Here is an 18,234-nt window from a genome sequence, read left to right as displayed (position 1 = left end):
TAGTGGGTCCCCACAGTATAATGCCGCTATAGTGGCTCCGCACACGGTATAATGCCCCATAGTGCCTCCCACACCATATAATGCCAAATAGCTGCCCCCACACATTATAATGCCCCCATAGTTGTCCCATGCAGTATAATCCCATCCGTAGATGCTCCTATACAGTATAAAACCAACACAGTGATGTTACGGGATTTAAGATGCTGGAATCCCCGGCCAGAGCATCGGCAGGCAATGCTCTGGCCGGGGATTCTGCTCATTGAGGTGCCACTGACGTCACTGTCCATATATGGACAGTGATGTCAAGGGCTTTCCCAAGACAGGAGTCTCTGGCGAGAGAGCTTGCATTGCTCTGGCCGGGGACTCCAAAGTTGAGAGCCCAAAATCACTGTCCATATATGGACAGTGACGTCAAAGGCTTCCCAGGGCTCAGTGCTTAAAGTAGCGCTGTGCCAGGGGAGTCCTCAATGAATGGACAGTGAACCAGGGAGCTGATTGTTCCTTACTTCAGCATTGGATTCAACTGTATCTGCATCCTGAGGACACAGATACAGTGGACACCAGGGTATGCCACCGGCCATCCGGGACACCGCCCGAAATCCGTGACTGTCTCTTTGAATACGGGACGGCTTGGAGGTATGCCTAAGGATAGGCCATCAATTTTAAAATCCTGGTCATATCTCTTTAAACGAGTTATCTCCCCATAACAACCTCTTTTCGGTTTGCAGTTTCACACTCCTGATGATCAGCTGTTATCGCACGGAAAGATGCTGTTGGCCATTCCTTAGAGGAACAGTTTGAGCCCGCCAGAGAGGGAGCCACTCTTACTTAGTGGCTCACAACTATGGCGATAGAGGTAGTCTATGAAGTCCATATGACTTAATAGGGGATGTGAAAAGGGGTTGTCCCCATGTTTATACTCCATTGAAGCATTCCATTATCCCATATCCCATTATCCCAACAGAACAATAGATAGAAAAATAGATTTCATCATTTACAAATATTGTATACACTACCGTTCAAAAGTTTGGGGTCACCCAGACAATTTTGTGTTTTCCATGAAAGCTCACACTTATATTTATCAAATGAGTTGCAAAATGACTAGAAAATATAGTCAAGACATTGACAAGGTTAGAAATAATGATTTTTATTTGAAATAATAATTTTCTCCTTCAAACTTTGCTTTCGTCAAAGAATGCTCCATTTGCAGCAATTACAGCATTGCAGACCTTTGGCATTCTAGCTGTTAATTTGCTGAGGTAATCGGGAGAAATTTCACCCCATGCTTCCAGAAGGCCCTCCCACAAGTTGGATTGGCTTGAGGGGCACTTCTTGCGTACCATACGGTCAAGCTGATCCCACAACAGCTCTATGGGTTTGAGATCTGGTGACTGCGCTGGCCACTCCATTACAGATAGAATACCAGCTGCCTGCTTCTTCCCTAAATAGTTCTTGCATAATTTGGAGGTATGCTTTGGGTCATTGTCCTGTTGTAGGATGAAATTGGCTCCAATCAAGCGCTGTCCACAGGGTATGGCATGGCGTTGCAAAATGGAGTGATAGCCTTCCTTATTTAAAATCCCTTTTACCTTGTACAAATCTCCAACTTTACCAGCACCAAAACAACCCCAGACCATCACATTACCTCCACCATGCTTGACAGATGGTATCAGGCACTCTTCCAGCATCTTTTCAGTTGTTCTGCGTCTCACAAATGTTCTTCTGTGTGATCCAAACACCTCAAACTTCGATTCGTCTGTCCATAACACTTTTTTCTAATCTTCCTCTGTCCAATGTCTGTGTGCTTTTGCCCATATTAATCTTTGCCTTTTATTAGCCAGTCTCAGATATGGCTTTTTCTTTGTCACTCTGCCCTGAAGGCCAGCATCCCAGAGTCGCCTCTTCATTGTAGACGTTGACACTGGCGTTTTGCGGGTACTATTTAATGAACCTGCCAGTTGAGGACCTGTGAGGCGTCTATTTCTCAAACTAGAGACTCTAATGTACTTGTCTTGTTGCTCAGTTGTGCAGCGGGGCCTTCCACTTCTCTTTCTACTCTGGTTAGAGCCTGTTTGTGCTGTCCTCTGAAGGGAGTAGTACACACCATTGTAGGAAATCTTCAGTTTCTTGGCAATTTCTCGCATGGAATAGCCTTCATTTCTAAGAACAAGAATAGACTGTCGAGTTGCACATGAAAGCTCTCTTTTTCTAGCCATTTTGAGAGTTTAATCGAACTCACAAATGTAATGCTCCAGATTCTCAACTAGCTCAAAGGAAGGTCAGTTTTATAGCTCCTCTAAACAGCAAAACTGTTTACAGCGGTGCTAACATAATTGCACAAGGGTTTTCAAGTGTTTTCTAATCATCCATTAGCCTTCTAACACAGTTAGCAAACACAATGTACCATTAGAACACTGGAGTGATGGTTGCTGGAAATGGGCCTCTATACACCTATGTAGATATTGCATTAAAAACCAGACGTTTGCAGCTAGAATAGTCATTTAGCACATTAACAATGTATAGAGTGTATTTCTGATTAATTTAATGTTATCTTCATTCAAAAAAACTGTGCTTTTCTTTCAAAAATAAGGACATTTCTAAGTGACCCTAAACTTTTGAACAGTAGTGTAGTTTGTGTCATTGAAGCAAATTCACAGGTTCAGTTTTGTCATTAATTTCCAATAGCCATGGCACACGCTGACAGCGATCAAGAGATGTGAATAGAGCCTTAAAATAGACATTTCTATTCTCCTGTGTCTTGTATTTGCAGGGTTATCTTTAAACCATTCTTACCATGTATAGTCAAAGCAAAATGTGAGCAACTTTAGTGGTACGTTTTAACTACATTGCATATAAAAGCAGTGTGTGGGTGGAGGGCATAGAGAAGTCAATTTCTAGCTACTAGTTGTCCCCACTGTAGGTGCAGAGAACGCTGCTCTGAAAAAACTATTATTGTAATGTACTTCTTGCAGTATGTGTAGAATAGAAGATGCAGTTAAAAAGGCAACGCTGACACCTGTAGGTCAAAAATGGATACTGTATGAATTATGCTTCTATCATTTATGGCTGTGGTGGGCCATGACCAGTGGCCATAATATGGTAAGTCTCAAAATAATATTAAATGAAACGGTACAAAGGGGAACTACAAAAACCTGGAATTTCAGAAAAGCAAAATGTAATCAACTGGGTGAGCACATACGGGCAGATTTACTAAGATTGGTGTTTCATATGCCAGTCTTAGTATGAAGCCTGCAGAAGTAATATGTGCCTAATTTATCAAGAGACGCATACATCTTAACAAATTTTCTGCATCTTCTGCTGTCTGTACGCCATAAAGGGAAATAAACGTCAGCTACGACCTGGCATAGATTTCCACTATAATTTATGCAACTTTTTGGCTTAAATTATAATAAATGTATGGGGCCGCTTGTGGCCCTGCCTCTTTCCACTAAGCCCCACCCATTTCTTTAAGTACTGTGAGTGGCATCAAAAGCCAAAAAAAATTTGCGCAAATTGTGACTTTTGATGCATAGAAAAGTTTGATGGCATATAAAAGTTGATAAATATCCCCCATATGTCTGGTAGAATGGGATCATGTACTTGTTAATAGGAATACAGAAACTAAATGGGGAGTGTTTAAAAATATATTGCATGAATCGTGTAGTAAGTTTATACCCTTTGGTAATAAATGTCTAGAAACGAAAGGAGAACAATATGGATGAAAAGGGAAGTTCTGAATATAATAAGACAAAAACAAAAATAATTCTAAACATTGAGGCTGAGGGCTCAGCAAAAGCATTCCAGACTTACAAAGATCTTAATAGGAAATGTAAAAATGAAATCAAGTCAGCAAAATAAGATGCAGAATACAAACCAAATCGCTAAAATAATAAAATACATCCACAAAATGTATTAATATAACCGTGGGAATATAATTCTAAAAGACAAAGAAAAGGCTGAGATATTAAACACATACTTTTAACCCCTTATTGACCGGGCCTGAAAAGACCTTAATGACCAGCTCAATTTTTCTGTTTTTGCCTCTCTGCCTTTCAGCAGCCATAACTTTTTTATTTTTTCATTGACGTGGCTGTATGAGGCCTTGTTTTATGCGAGAGAAATAGTATTTTTTTTTTTCCACAGTTTGGGGGGTAAAAAATTTTTTTTTTTACGGCGTGAATATAGGAAAAACCGATTCTCTGAATAGTTTTTTTTGTTTCTTTTTTATCCCGTTCACGTTTCACACTACATAACCCATTAGATTAATTCTTCAGGTTATTACGGTCGTGTAGATACCTAATATGCGTAGGTTTTTTGTTTTTATTTCGTGTAGGGGCAATAAAATGTATTTAATGCAAAATAAAGACTCTTTTTGGGGCTTTTTTTATTTATTTATTTGTTTTGTTACTTTTTTCTTTTTAATCCCATCAAGGGATAACTTTATTTGTAACTTTATTTTTTACTTGTAATGTATTAGCATACTCCTGTACGCTAATACATTACACTGTGTCACTATGACACAGGCTGCTGATCGGGCAGCACATAGTGTGCCCGAACAGCAGGCACACGGAACAGACAGCCCTGGGGTCCTTTGTAGATCCCCAGGGCTGACTGCAGAGGGATTCCCCAGTGTTTGATCGCATCACTGGAATCCCGGTGATGCCATCAAAGAGTGGAATTCCCTTTGATCATGCCGCGGTCACGGACCGCAGTAATCAAAGGGTTAAACAGCGGGGGTCCGAATGTTTGCCGACCCCAGCTGTGTTCAGGAGGCTGCTCTAAGATCAGGAGCTGTTAGTTACAGCTCCTGCTTAGAGGACGAGTGCTCACACGAGCGCTCATCAGCTTCATCTGCAGCGACGCCAAAAGACGTCTCTGTAGACTAAGCACCCGCACCGCCTGACGTCAAAAGACAGTGGGCGGTCGGGAAGGTGTTAATCTGCATCTGCTGATGAGCTGCCAGTGCCAAATATTCAAGGTAAGGGTATGTTCACACACTGACTCAAAAACGTCTGAAAATACAGAGCTGTTTTCAAGGAAAAACAGCTCCTGATTTTCATACGTTTTTTAAGCCACAAGGCGTTTTTCGCTGCGTTATTTTACGGCAGTTTTTGGCGCTGTTTTCAATAGAGGCAATGAAAAATGGATCCAAAAACATCCCAACAAGTGACCTGCACTCCTTTTTCACGGCCGTTTTTTTACGCGGCCTTTTGAAAAACGGCCCCAGAAAAAAAACGGCCAGTCGGAACAGAACGACGTTTTTTCCCATTGAAATCAATGGGCAGATGTTTGGAGGCGTTCTGCTTCCGATTTTTCGTCCCTTTTTCGGCTCCCAAAAGTAACTACTAAACACAGGAGGAAGTACAGCCGCGTCTGAGCAAATGAAACATTGATAAAGACCCCGGCCCAGACAGCATTCATCCATGGGTATTAAGGAAAATTTCTGAGCCACATCAGTAATTTCTGGGAACCAAAGTGCTAGATTGGTCAGGGCCGTCTCCCAAATAATTTTTGCGCAGCTTTTAATGCCTGTACCGTACACGTGCCAAGAAAAGACACAGTGAAGACAACCACAAAATGTACAGTACAGTACCACCAAAACTACAGACATCTCCCCTCACTATATGCCCACAGGGGCACATAGTTTAAAGCCCCAGGAAACTCAGCTAGAGAGAGGAGGCAGGGGTGGAACACAGAGTTTGGTCACACACACACTTAAACACACTCACTACATACAGGCACCCAAATATATTCACATTTGCTATGCACAAGTGCCATCAATCCATTAATATTTTGTTAAAGGGAACCTGTCACTAGCATTTCACCTATTAAACCAGCAGTATCTGGCAGAAGTGGGTGAAAAATCTGTTTTATGTAACCTGTAATTATCTTGTAAGTCGGCTCTGTACCTTTGGTATTCAGTCTTTTAGTGCTCCCGTGCTGTATGCTAATGAGCATGAGTCATATCTTCATTCCTCAAGTCTTTCCGAGTTAACCCTGCCTCCTTACTTTTGATTGACAGCTCCTCGCCTCCACCCACCACACAAAATCCTGCGCTTGCGCATCGATGTCCTGCTCTGGTGCGTGCACACAATGGCGGCACATGCGCAGTAACTAGATTTGAGGCCCAGACAAAGCAGGGAAGGGTATCGGACCATACATGATGCACGCTATTTCAGATGAGATTTTGGCATTCAGGGCGGGCCAGTTTTCGGCGGTGGTCGAGCATAAGAGGAGGAAGAACGAGACTGACAGATAATTACCATAAAAGGCGTTAAATGTTTGCAGACCGTTATTTACAGTCAGAGGAGGAGTTTAGGAGGGGGATAACGGTAATTAACTTTTGACAGCAGTGGCCAGTGAAGGGTGAGCAGAGTTTAATAGGTGAAATGCTGGTGACAGGTTCCCTTTAAATAGCCTAAAATGTGATGCTATGTAACTCACTAATTGATCTTCTTTATCCATCTGGTGCCATTTCCGCTACTAAATAAGTGCCACCCTACATGTATACGAAGAAGTACCACAGTCTGCACAGTCTTTCTCTAGGAGTACTTCGGAGGACTTTCGGTTCCTTATTCTCCTGTGGATAGGGGAAACATGTGTTTTGTGGGACAACCCCTTTAATGGCAGAACAGGGAGATACGTAGCAGCCATAGCGGTTGCTAGCGGAGCCTCATGCCGCTCGCCCCGTAACAGCCGCTATGACTGCTACAGCGGTAGTTATGCCACTGTTCAGTACCTGTATTAACCAGTTAGTGACCGACCCATCGTGTTTCTACGTCGGTCACTAACGGGCCTTATTCCGATGCCATAGACTTTTTACGTTGCGGCATCGGAATAAGTAAACAGAGCAGGGAACTGTCAGATCTCCCTGCTCTCAGCTGCTAGAGGCAGCTGAGGGCTGGGAGCGTCCCTGCTCTGCCGTGTGAGATCGATATTAGTATCGATCTCACACGTTTAACCCCTCAGATGCGGTGCTCAATAGCGAGCACCGCATCTGAGTGGTTTTGGAGAGGGGGAGGGAGCTCCCTCTCTCTCCCACCGACACCCGGCGATACGATCGCCGAGTGTCTGTGTCTCTAATGGCAGCCGGGGGTCTAATAAAGGCCCCCAGGCTGCCTGGAGTGAATGCCTGCTAGATCATGCCGGAGGCATGACCTAGCAGATGCCTGTCCGTGTTAAACGGACAGGCAGTAATACACTGCAATACAAAAGTATTGCAGTGTATTATAAATGCGATCGCAGAATCGCATATTATAGTCCCCTAGTGGGACTAGTAAAAAAGTGAAAAAAAAGTTTAATAAAGTTAATTTAAAAAAAATGTGAAAAAAAATGAAAAACCCAGCTTTTCCCCTTACAAAATGCTTTACTATTAAAAAAACTAAATAACGTTAAAAAGTTACACATATTTGGTATCGCCGCGTCCGTAACGACCCCGACTATAAATCTATTACATTATTTAACCCGCACGGTGAACGCCATAAAAAAAATTATAAAAAACTATGGAAAAATTGCTGTTTTCTGTGAATACTGACTTTAAAAATATGTAATAAAAAGTGATCAAAAAGTCGCATCTACTCCAAAATGGTACCAATAAAAACTACAAGTCGTCCCGCAAAAAAAAAGCCCTCATACAACCGCATCGGCGAAAAAATAAAAACGTTACGGCTCTTCAAATATGGAGACACAAAAACAAATCATTTAGAAAAAAAAGCGTTTTTACTGTGTAAAAGTAGTAAAACATACAAAAACTATACAAATTTGGTATCGTTGCAATCGCAACAACCCGCTGAATAAAGTTATTGTGTTATTTATACCACACGGTAAACGGCGTAGATTTAGGATGCAAAAAAGAGTGGCAAAATTTCAGATTTTTTTCTATTCCCCCCCCAAAAAAAGTTAATAAAAGTTAATCAATAAATAATATGTACCTAAAAATGGTACTATTAAAAAATACAACTTGTCCCGCAAAAAACAAGACCTTATACAGCTATGTCGACGCAAAAATAAGACGGTTATAGCTCTTGGAATGCGACGATTGAAAAACGTAAAAAATAGCTTGGTCATTAAGGTCCAAAATAGGCTGGCCATTAAGGGGTTAAGGACGGGTGGTGTACGACAGAAGCTATTGAAAATGCTTAGATGGATTTTCGAGTTAGATACACTGGATCCCCGAGGGCCTAATTTAGAATACAAGGTGATACCTGGCATTTAAACGTCAATAATTAGGTTTCTTTTAATGTCTTCTTTTTTTCTTTTCTATAGATAAGATTTTTATCAATAAAAATTTAGTTTTTTGATACTGATGTACATCGATCCTGTTGTTTTTAGCTTTTATGCTTTACACTCTGACATTGTATCCACAGAACCTGTGGACTATCGTGTATATCGCTGGGGAAGACCTGCACTGTCTGCACACCATACTGCAATAGCTGGGACTTTTCTGAAAACTATTTATGTATTTTTTGTGGAATGGAGATGTTACTACTTCTGTTTGATAAAGGTTATAGCTGGTTGCTACTCTGTAACTAAAATTAAATGTTTATATACTTTGCCTCAACAAATAGATTTGCCTTTATGATTCATCTATTGTGAAAATGCTGAGAATTAGTTTGACAAGTTTTTGAGACAATTTGCTCCTACTTTGCATAGGTCTGCTCCTATTCCAAGCGGATACCCCCTATGTATACATAGTGCGGATAACGATGAAGTTTCTCTGTGTATCTTAATGTGTTCACAAGAGCTGCTGAATGCTCTAGTTCTCCAGGCTTTTTCATTGGCTGTCTATGCGTGTGACTTAAAGGAACAGTGTCACGAAAAAAAATTTTTTTACATCAGTTTGATTTTAGTGTTTTATTAAAAACTTTTATATTTATTTGTGTGTTTGTGTTTTACATTTTTTTATCTTTGAACTTTTTCTTCCCTATGGGGGCTGCCATTTTTTTTCCCATTTCTGTATGTGTCGATTAACGACACATACAGACGTGGAATACGGCACATACAGTCCCATAGTGAATGCAAACGGGGCCCGTTCCATCCACTATGCTGTACGCCGTCTGTGTGGGAACGGAGCATGCGCCGCTCCCACACAGTCCAAGTTGAACTGTGCGACGTCCGGCGCCATTTTACTGTGGACCGGAAGTCGCGGCCGGACAGTAAGATTACTACTTCCGGTCGCGGCTTCCGGACTTGTGCACATGGAGCAGCGGCAGCAGACGGAGCGGACGGACCGGAGGGAGCGGCGGCGACTGGAGCAGGTAAGTGATTTCTATGTATGTTCGTGTTTTACTGTGTGTTTACTAGTGTATGTAAACCTACTACACTGTGTTTTAGCTCAAAAAATGGCGACACACAGTGTAGGAGGTTTGACCGAACGTTCAATCCCCTCGTTTCTCCCGGCACTAGCCAGGTTAAAGGAGGGGGGGATTCTGAGAGCTCACTAGAGCGAGTGAGTTTTCTCAAATTTTGCAGCATAAAGCAATGTGGTTGCTTTACCACATGCAATACTGCAATTTTGGGAATTGCTCCATCTAGTGACCAGCACTGGGAAATATGATAAATTAGAATCTAATTTATAATATTTCCTGACTCGTGAAAAAAATAAAAAAAATTAGAACAATGTTTAATCACCTACACACTAATTGTTTAACTAAAAAAAATATACATAGCGTCACATTCTCTTTAATACACATGACAACAGCGTCCCTAGATACATAAACCATAAACCACGGAATATGCGTGTATATATGATTGAATACAATGGCATTTCCCTGGATAACACGCAGAATAATCAAGTTAGTTGAGTATGGTGCATCTCCATTCACTTTTGATACATTTTTGTGCTGTGCTATTTGATATATACTATTTTCTGACATGCACATTAGGTCTGTTTCAGCGATGAGTGCTGCTGTGGTATGGTGAGCTTGATGTCCTCCTTAGGATTTTTTAATGCCTCACCTATATATGTTTGGTACGATGTCTATTACTTTGATGATGTCTTTTACAATGGACTAGATATTTACACCTGTTATATAATCGTTGTATAATAATCAATGTATATGAGAAACACTGTGATTGGTTTAACTACACCATGTGCTGTTTTACACCTGTGTATTTAAGATGATGTTTTTAGACATTTTGTTAGGCTTGAGAAAGACCCTTCATGTAATACGGTTTGAAACGTTGCTTTTGCTATTCTGATGCATTGACAATAAACTTCACCTTTTTGCTGCTACTTCTGGAGATGTTTGCTGCTGTCCATACTTTTCATTTTTTGATATCCACAGGTTATGTCATAAATGCTAGATAGATGCGGGTCCCACCTCTGGGAGCAGCCTATCTCTAGAACGGTGCCACCTAAACCCCGTTCAGTGGTGTAACTACCGATTTAGCAGCTGTAGTTTGAGGCTTGAGGGGGCCGTGCTTCCCCCTCGACACGCCCCCCCCATATGCCGCAGCCATTACAGTGGTAGCGACGCTACTACGGGGCCCGCGCCACAGAGCCCCTATCATGTATGGGCCTGGCGACACAGGCCTTCTCATGCCCGGGGGCATCGCTAGCACCGGAGGGGGCCCCAGTGCTACCGACAGCCCCCCCCTCTTGCAGTAATTGTACCTGCGTCTATAGCACGAAGGTACAAATACATGCAATAGTGCTGGATAGCCAGGCACATTCTGTGCCCGACCATTCCCCGCCTTACAATGATGCTGATTGGCGGGACAAAATGACTTGCACGATTCCGGGCTTGAAAGGCGCTGATTGACGGGGCAAGTCATTCCGCCCTGCCAATCAGTGCCTTTGAACGACGCTCAGGGTGAACGGGATCAGGGTGAGTATGTAATTATTATTTTTTTTTCTACTAAAACTGAGTGGCATTATCTACAGTGGGGGCTCTGTTTACAGGGGGGGTTCATCTATGTGGGGATGTGAGCCACTATATACAGGGGAGGTCTATGTGGGGATGTGGGGGCACTATCTATGGGACGGTCTATATGTGGGGCACTATATACAGGGGGAGCTATATGTGGGACACTATATACAGGGGTGGGTTACCTGTGGGGCACTAGCTACATGAAGGCTATAATTAGGGCACTGTCTACAGGGGTGGGCTATATGTGGGACACTAAACAGGGGGAGCTATATATGAGGTACTATCTACAGAGGTGGGCTATATATCTATAGGGGAAGCTATATGTAGTGCAGCACGGTGGCTCAGTGGTTAGCACTATTGCCTTGCAGCTCTAGAGTCCGTATGCGGGGCACTATCTACAGAGGGCTGTATGTGAGGCACTATCTACAGAGGCTCTATGGGGGTCTCTATCTACAGGGGGCTATGGGGGCATTATCTACAGTGGGCAGGGTGTGTGTGTGTGTGTGTGTGTGTGTGTGTGTGTGTGTGTGTGTGTGTGTGTGTGTGTGGGACACAGTGTATGGTACTATTATAATCAGGGACACAATGTACGGCGCTATTATAGTTAGTGGTGCAGTGTATGGCGCTTTATTATATTTAGAGGTGTTGAGAATTTTAACTTCGTTTATTGGTGCAGAAATGTTTTAAAAGTGAGAAGCTGAAGACATCTGAGTGGAAAACTGCAGAAATGGGTCGTGGCCGGGAGAAATCCATCATAGAGGTCTAGACCAGAGGGAGAAGAAAAGAACTAGAATCTGAGACGTCACCAGTGAGACACTTCTTAATGTAAATGTTTATTCTGCCTCTAATCAGCACGGTAGTTACTGTATGATCTGCAGCGAGATGATGGGTGGTATGATTTTTTTTGTGAAACAGCATCTCCCAGCATATCATTACTATTGTTCGGGCCATGCTGGGAGCTGTAGTTTTATGCCGTATAAACCTATACGGCAGGGGTTGCACTAAATTGAGCTGTATCTATATTCTGGTGTTGTATATATATACTGAGCTTGGTTCTGGGGTTGTATATATGTACTGATCTTGGTTCTGATGCTATATTTAAGTACTGAGCTTTGTTCTGGTACTGTATATATGTATGAGCTTGGTTATGGTGCTGTATATATGTACTGAGTTTGGTTCTGGGGATGTATATATGTACTGAGCTTTGTTCTGATGCTGTATTTATGTACTGAGCTTTGTTCTGGGGATGTATATATGTACTGAGCTTGGTTCTGGGGATGTATATATGTACTGAGCTTGGTTCTGGGGATGTATATATGTACTGAGCTTTGTTCTGATGCTGTATTTATGTACTGAGCTTTGTTATGGGGATGTATATATGTACTGAGCTTGGTTCTGGGGATGTATATATGTACTGAGCTTGGTTCTGGGGATGTATATATGTACTGACCTTGGTTCTGGTATTGTATATATGTACTGAGCTTGGTTCTGGTGCTGTATATATGTACTGTGCTTGGTTCTGGGGCTGTATTTATGTACTGATCTTTCTTCTGTTATTGTATATATGTACTGAGCTTGGTTCTAGTGCTGTATTTATGTACTGAGGTTGGTTCTGGTGCTGTATATATGTATGAGCTTGGTTCTAGTGCTGTATTTATGTATGAGCTTTGTTCTAGTGCTGTATTTATGTACTGAGCTTTGTTGTGGTACTGTATATATTTCAGAGCTTGGTTCTGGAGCTGTAATTGTATAGAATATATTTCTAATAACAAAATTGCAGAGCAGATGGAATTGTTGTCAATTCATTGTATATATTTCATGAGAACCTGAGCTATGCTGTTTCCGTAACTCCCATAGTAGTGAATGGCAGTTACGGAAGCAGCGTAGCATGCTAGCTACGCTGTTTTCGCCACTACTATTCAGTTCTATGGGACTTACGGAAACAGCGTAGCTCAGCGAGCTACGCTGTTTTTGTAACTCACGACCATGAAAAGTTTTTCATGGTTGGAATTCACCTCATTCAGCCGCAACACAGAGCGGCTGAACGAGGTTTAGGGGGCCCCGTTCTGGAGATAGGTGCGGGTCCCAGAGGTGGGACCCACATCTATATGACATTTATGACATATCTTGTGGATATGTCATAAATGTTTATCGTGGAAAAACCCCTTTAAGGCCCCATGCACACAACTGTGTTCGGTCCGTGATATATATGGTCCATATGTCGGCCGCATGTCCCGGACCGAACACACTGCAGGGAGCCGGGCTCCTAGCATCATACTTATCTATGATGCTAGGTGTCACTGTCTGTCCGCGGAACTACTGTCCTGTACCGAAAACATGATTACAGTACGAGACAGTTGTCCCGCAGCAAGGCAGTGACACCAGAGCCCGGCTACCTGCACTGTGTTCGGAACGGGACATGTGGCCGACATGCGGATATTATATCACGGATCAAACACGGTCGTGTGCATGGGGCCTAAGGCTACATTCACACGACAGTGGGAAAAAATGGCCATTAAAAACTGATCAACTGTCAGTTTTTCATGGCCATTTTGCATCAGTGTCTCTCCAAATTTTCATCCATTTCCAGTCCATCTGTCCGTTTTTAATGGCCGTCTGTTATCCGTTTTTCAAGGCCGTTAATAAAACTGATGGATTTAACCCGTTAGTGACCGGCCCATAGTCTTTTTACGTCGGTCACTAACGTACCTTATTCCGATGCCATAGACTTTTTACGTCGCGGCATCGGAATAAGTAAACAGAGCAGGGAGCTGTCAAATGTCCCTGCTCTCAGCTGCCAGAGGCAGCTGAGGGCTGGGAGCGTCCCTGCTCTGCCGGGTGAGATCGATATTAGTATCGATCTCACCCGTTTAACCCCTCAGATGCGGTGCTCGATAGCGAGCACCGCATCAGAATGTTTTTGGAGAGAGGGAGGGAGCTCCCTCTCATCCCACTGACACCCGGCGATAAGATCGCCGAGTGTCTGTGTCTCCCATGGCAGCCGGGGGCCTAATAAAGGCCCCCAGGTCTGCCTGTAATGAATGCCTGCTAGATCATGCCGCAGGCATGACCTAGCAGATGCCTGTCCGTGTTAAACGGACAGGCAGTAATACACTGCAATACAAAAGTATTGCAGTGTATTATAATAGCGATCGGAGGATTGCATAGTGAAGTCCCCTAGTGGGACTAGTAAAAAAGTTTAAAAAAAAGTTTAATAAAGTTAATTTAAAAAAAATGGAAAAAAATGAAAAACACACTTTTTCCCCTTACAAACTGCTTTAGTATTAAAAAACAAAAATAAAGTTAAAAAGTTACACATATTTGGTATTGCCGCGTCCGTAACGACCCAGACTATAAAGCTATTACATTACTTAACCCACACGGTGAACGCCGTAAAAAATTATATAAAAAACCACAGAAAAAATGTTTTCTGTGAATCCTGACTTAAAAAAAATTTGATTAAAAAGTGATCAAAAAGTCGCATCTACGCCAAAATGGTACCAATAAAAACTACAAGTCTTCCCGCAAACAAAAAGCCCTCATACAACTGCATCGGCGAAAAAATAAAAACGTTACGGCTCTTCAAATATGGAGACACAAGTACAAATAATTTTGAAAAAAAAGGGTTTTTACTGTGTAAAAGTAGTAAAACATACAAAAACTATACAAATTTGGTATCGTTGCAATCGTAACAACCCGCTAAATAAACTTATTGTGTTATTTATATCACACGGTAAACGGCGTCGATTTAGGACGCAAAAAAGAGTGGCGAAATTTCCGATTTTTTTCTATCCCCCCCCAAAAAAAAGTTAATAAAAGTTAATCAATAAATAATATGTACCTCAAAATGGTGCTATTAAAAAATACAACTTGTCCCGCAAAAAACAAGACCTTATACAGCTATGTCGACGCAAAAATAAAAAAGTTATAGCTCTTGGAATGCGACGATGGAAAAATGTAAAAAATAGCCTGGTCATTAAGGTCTAAAATAGGCTGGTCATTAAGGGGTTAATTTGTTGGTTTTATTGTCCAAACCCCCTGAAAACACCACAGTTCCCAGGAAGATAGTGACCGTCATTGAATCCTTTTTTGTTCTAATTCTTTCTATAGTCATGGTATACTATACCTGCAGGTAGAAGTTCTACAACTAGGGAGAACTGTAGCAGTACTAATTATTCTTGTACTAGAATCCTGTCAACCTGACATCTGTCTGATGACCTGTTCAGACCACAATACATTAATTTCAATACAATCAACAAATCCTGTGTTTTGCTGGCAAATTTTCTTTTTAGGTTTAACCCCAGGATTACAATTTATCAGTAATATTAGGATCATCACTGGTGAATGGAGGTTTAACGCATGGATCTTGACCCTGATATGGTACTTGAACATGCTGCAGAAGTTGCAGTCAGAAAAAAATAAATAAATAAATGTATCTATCTATCTATCTATCTATCTATCTATCTATATATATATATATATATACACAGGGGCGTAGCTAAAGGCTCATGAGCCCCGATGCAAAAGTTCTTATTGGGCCCCCCCCCCCCCCCGCAAACTCCTCATGGCCGACGGTCCGCAGCTTTCAGCTGCATCGCTGGGTCTCCTAAGTGACCCAACAATGCAGCACTAGCAGCCGGGGCGTCACTAAGGCTGGGTTCACACACCCTATTTACGGACGTAATTCGGGCGTTTTAGCATTGAATTACGTCCGAAAATGCGGCTCAAAAGCGTTGGCAAACATCTGCCCATTCATTTGAATGGGTCTTACGATGTTCTGTGCCGACGGTCATTTTTTTACGCGCCACTGTCAAAAGGCGGCGCGTAAAAAAGACGCCCGCGTCAAAGAAGTGCCTGTCACTTCTTCAGACGTAAATGGAGCCGTTTTCCATGGACTCCATGGAAAAACAGCTCCAATTACGTCCGTAATGGACGCTGCGAAAGACGCCTGCACATGCCATTACGGCTGAAATTACGGTGCTGTTTTCTCCTGAAAACAGCACCGTAATTTCAGCCGTAACGGACGCTGCCGTGTGAACATTCCCTCAGGGCTTAAAATATCAGGGGAAATAGCACCAATACATAGGTGTCTGCCCAAAAAAAAATGTGTATATGAGACAGCATAGCATATCTATAGCACTACGACCCTATAAAATATGGATAGGATTAGATACATTGGCTCAGCAGACAGTATCACACATGATAGGATTAGATACCGTGGCTGAGCAGACAGTATCACACATGATAGGATTAGATACAGTGGCTGAGCAGACAGTATCACACATGATAGGATTAGATACAGTGGCTGAGCAGACAGTATCACACATGATAGGATTAGATACAGTGGCTGAGCAGACAGTATCACACATGATAGGATTAGATACAGTGGCTGAGCAGACAGTATCACACATGATAGGATTAGATACAGTGGCTGAGCAGACAGTATCACACATGATAGGATTAGATGCAGTGGCCCAGCAGACAGTATCACACATGATAGGATTAGATACAATAACTCAGCAGACAGTATCACACATGATAGGATTAGATACAGTGGCTCAGCAGACAGTACCACACATGATAGGATTAGATGCAGTGGCTCAGAAGGCAGTATCACACATGATAGGATTAGATACAGTGGCTCAGCAGACAGTATCACACATGATAGGATTAGATACAGTGGCTGAGCAGACAGTATCACACATGATTGGATTAGATATAGGGCCCAGCAGACAGTATCACACATGATCGGATTAGATATAGGGCCCAGCAGACAGTATCACACATGATCGGATTAGATACAGTGGCTCAGAAGGCAGTATCACACATGATAGGATTAGATACAGCGGCTCAGCAGACAGTATCACACATGATAGGATTAGAGATAAGGCCCAGCAGACAGTATCACACATGATAGGATTAGATACAGTGGCTCAGCAGACAGTATCACACATGATTGGATTAGATATAGGGCCCAGCAGACAGTATCACACATGATCGGATTAGATATAGGGCCCAGCAGACAGTATCACACATGATCGGATTAGATACAGTGGCTCGAAATTGAAATTGAAATTAAAAAAAAACACACACAACCCTCATTAACCATTTTATTGATAATAAAAAAAAAGCCGTCATCGAAGTAGTCCTGGAATCCGACGTAGTCCAACGACCGAACCTGTAAGAAAACCCACAAAAACAGAGATTAGTAACACATGTGTTAGGCTTAGATACAGGGCCCATGTGTGATACTGTCTGTGGGACCCTGTATCTAAGCCTACCACAAGGTAGGCTTAGATACAGGGTCCAGCAGACAGTAATCTTATACGGTATAAGATTACTGTGTGCTGGACCCTGTATCTAAACCTACAGTGTGGTAGGCTTATATACAGGGCCCAGCAGACAGGATCACACATGGGCCATGTATCTAAGCCTACCATGTGATTGGCTTAGATACAGGGCCCAGCAGACAGGATCACGCATCGGCCATGTATCTAAGCCTACCATGTGATTGGCTTAGATACAGGGCCCAGCAGACAGGATCACACAATCTGTGATGCTGTCTCATGGGCCCCCTAAGCCTGCTACATCGTAGGCTTAGGAGTTGTGCAGTCCCTAAACATTGATGGCCTATCCACAGGATAGGCCATCAATAGCTGATGTGTCAGGGTCCGTCTCCCGGGACCCGCCAATCAGCTGTTTTGAAGGGGCCGCAGCACTCGTACGAGAGCTGCTTCCCCTTCATTTCACTACTCGCTCACACTGTGAATCGCCGACACCGATTCACAGTGTGACCGGAATGAAGGGGAGCAGTTCTCGTACGAGTGCTGCGGCCCCTTCAAAACAGCTGATTGGCGGGTCCCGGGAGTCGGACCCCGCCAGTCAGGGCTAATCTTACCTTCCTCTTCGGCCCGAGTTACTATAGTAACTTTTTATTGATGTGGTGCGGGGGGCCGTTGGGCAATTGCGACCGCTGCCACCCCTATAGCTACACCAGTGTATATATATATATATATATATATATATGTGTGTGTGTGTGTGTGTGTGTGTGTGTGTGTGTGTGTATATAAATTTGTCATGTTACAAAATTAGTCCAAGATTAATCATTTCAGAACTGTTTTCACAGTCAATGTCACCTATGATCTGTACAATTGTATTGAAAAACAAATTGAAATCTTTTAGGCCCTGTTCATGCAGAGTTTTTTGCAGGCAGAAAATACTGCCTGGAGAAATCAGCTCCGGTTTTGCACCACACGCTTTTTTGACGCAATTTTAAGCGCATTTTTTGCTGCTGTTTTTTAAGGCATCTTCAAGAGACAAAGTGAAATTCCGCTCGCGATTTTTGCTGAAAAAAGGCGTTTAT

This window comes from Rhinoderma darwinii, chromosome 3, assembly GCF_050947455.1.
Source record: "Rhinoderma darwinii isolate aRhiDar2 chromosome 3, aRhiDar2.hap1, whole genome shotgun sequence".
NCBI lineage: Eukaryota > Metazoa > Chordata > Amphibia > Anura > Rhinodermatidae > Rhinoderma > Rhinoderma darwinii.
This window is presented reverse-complemented; position numbering follows the sequence as displayed.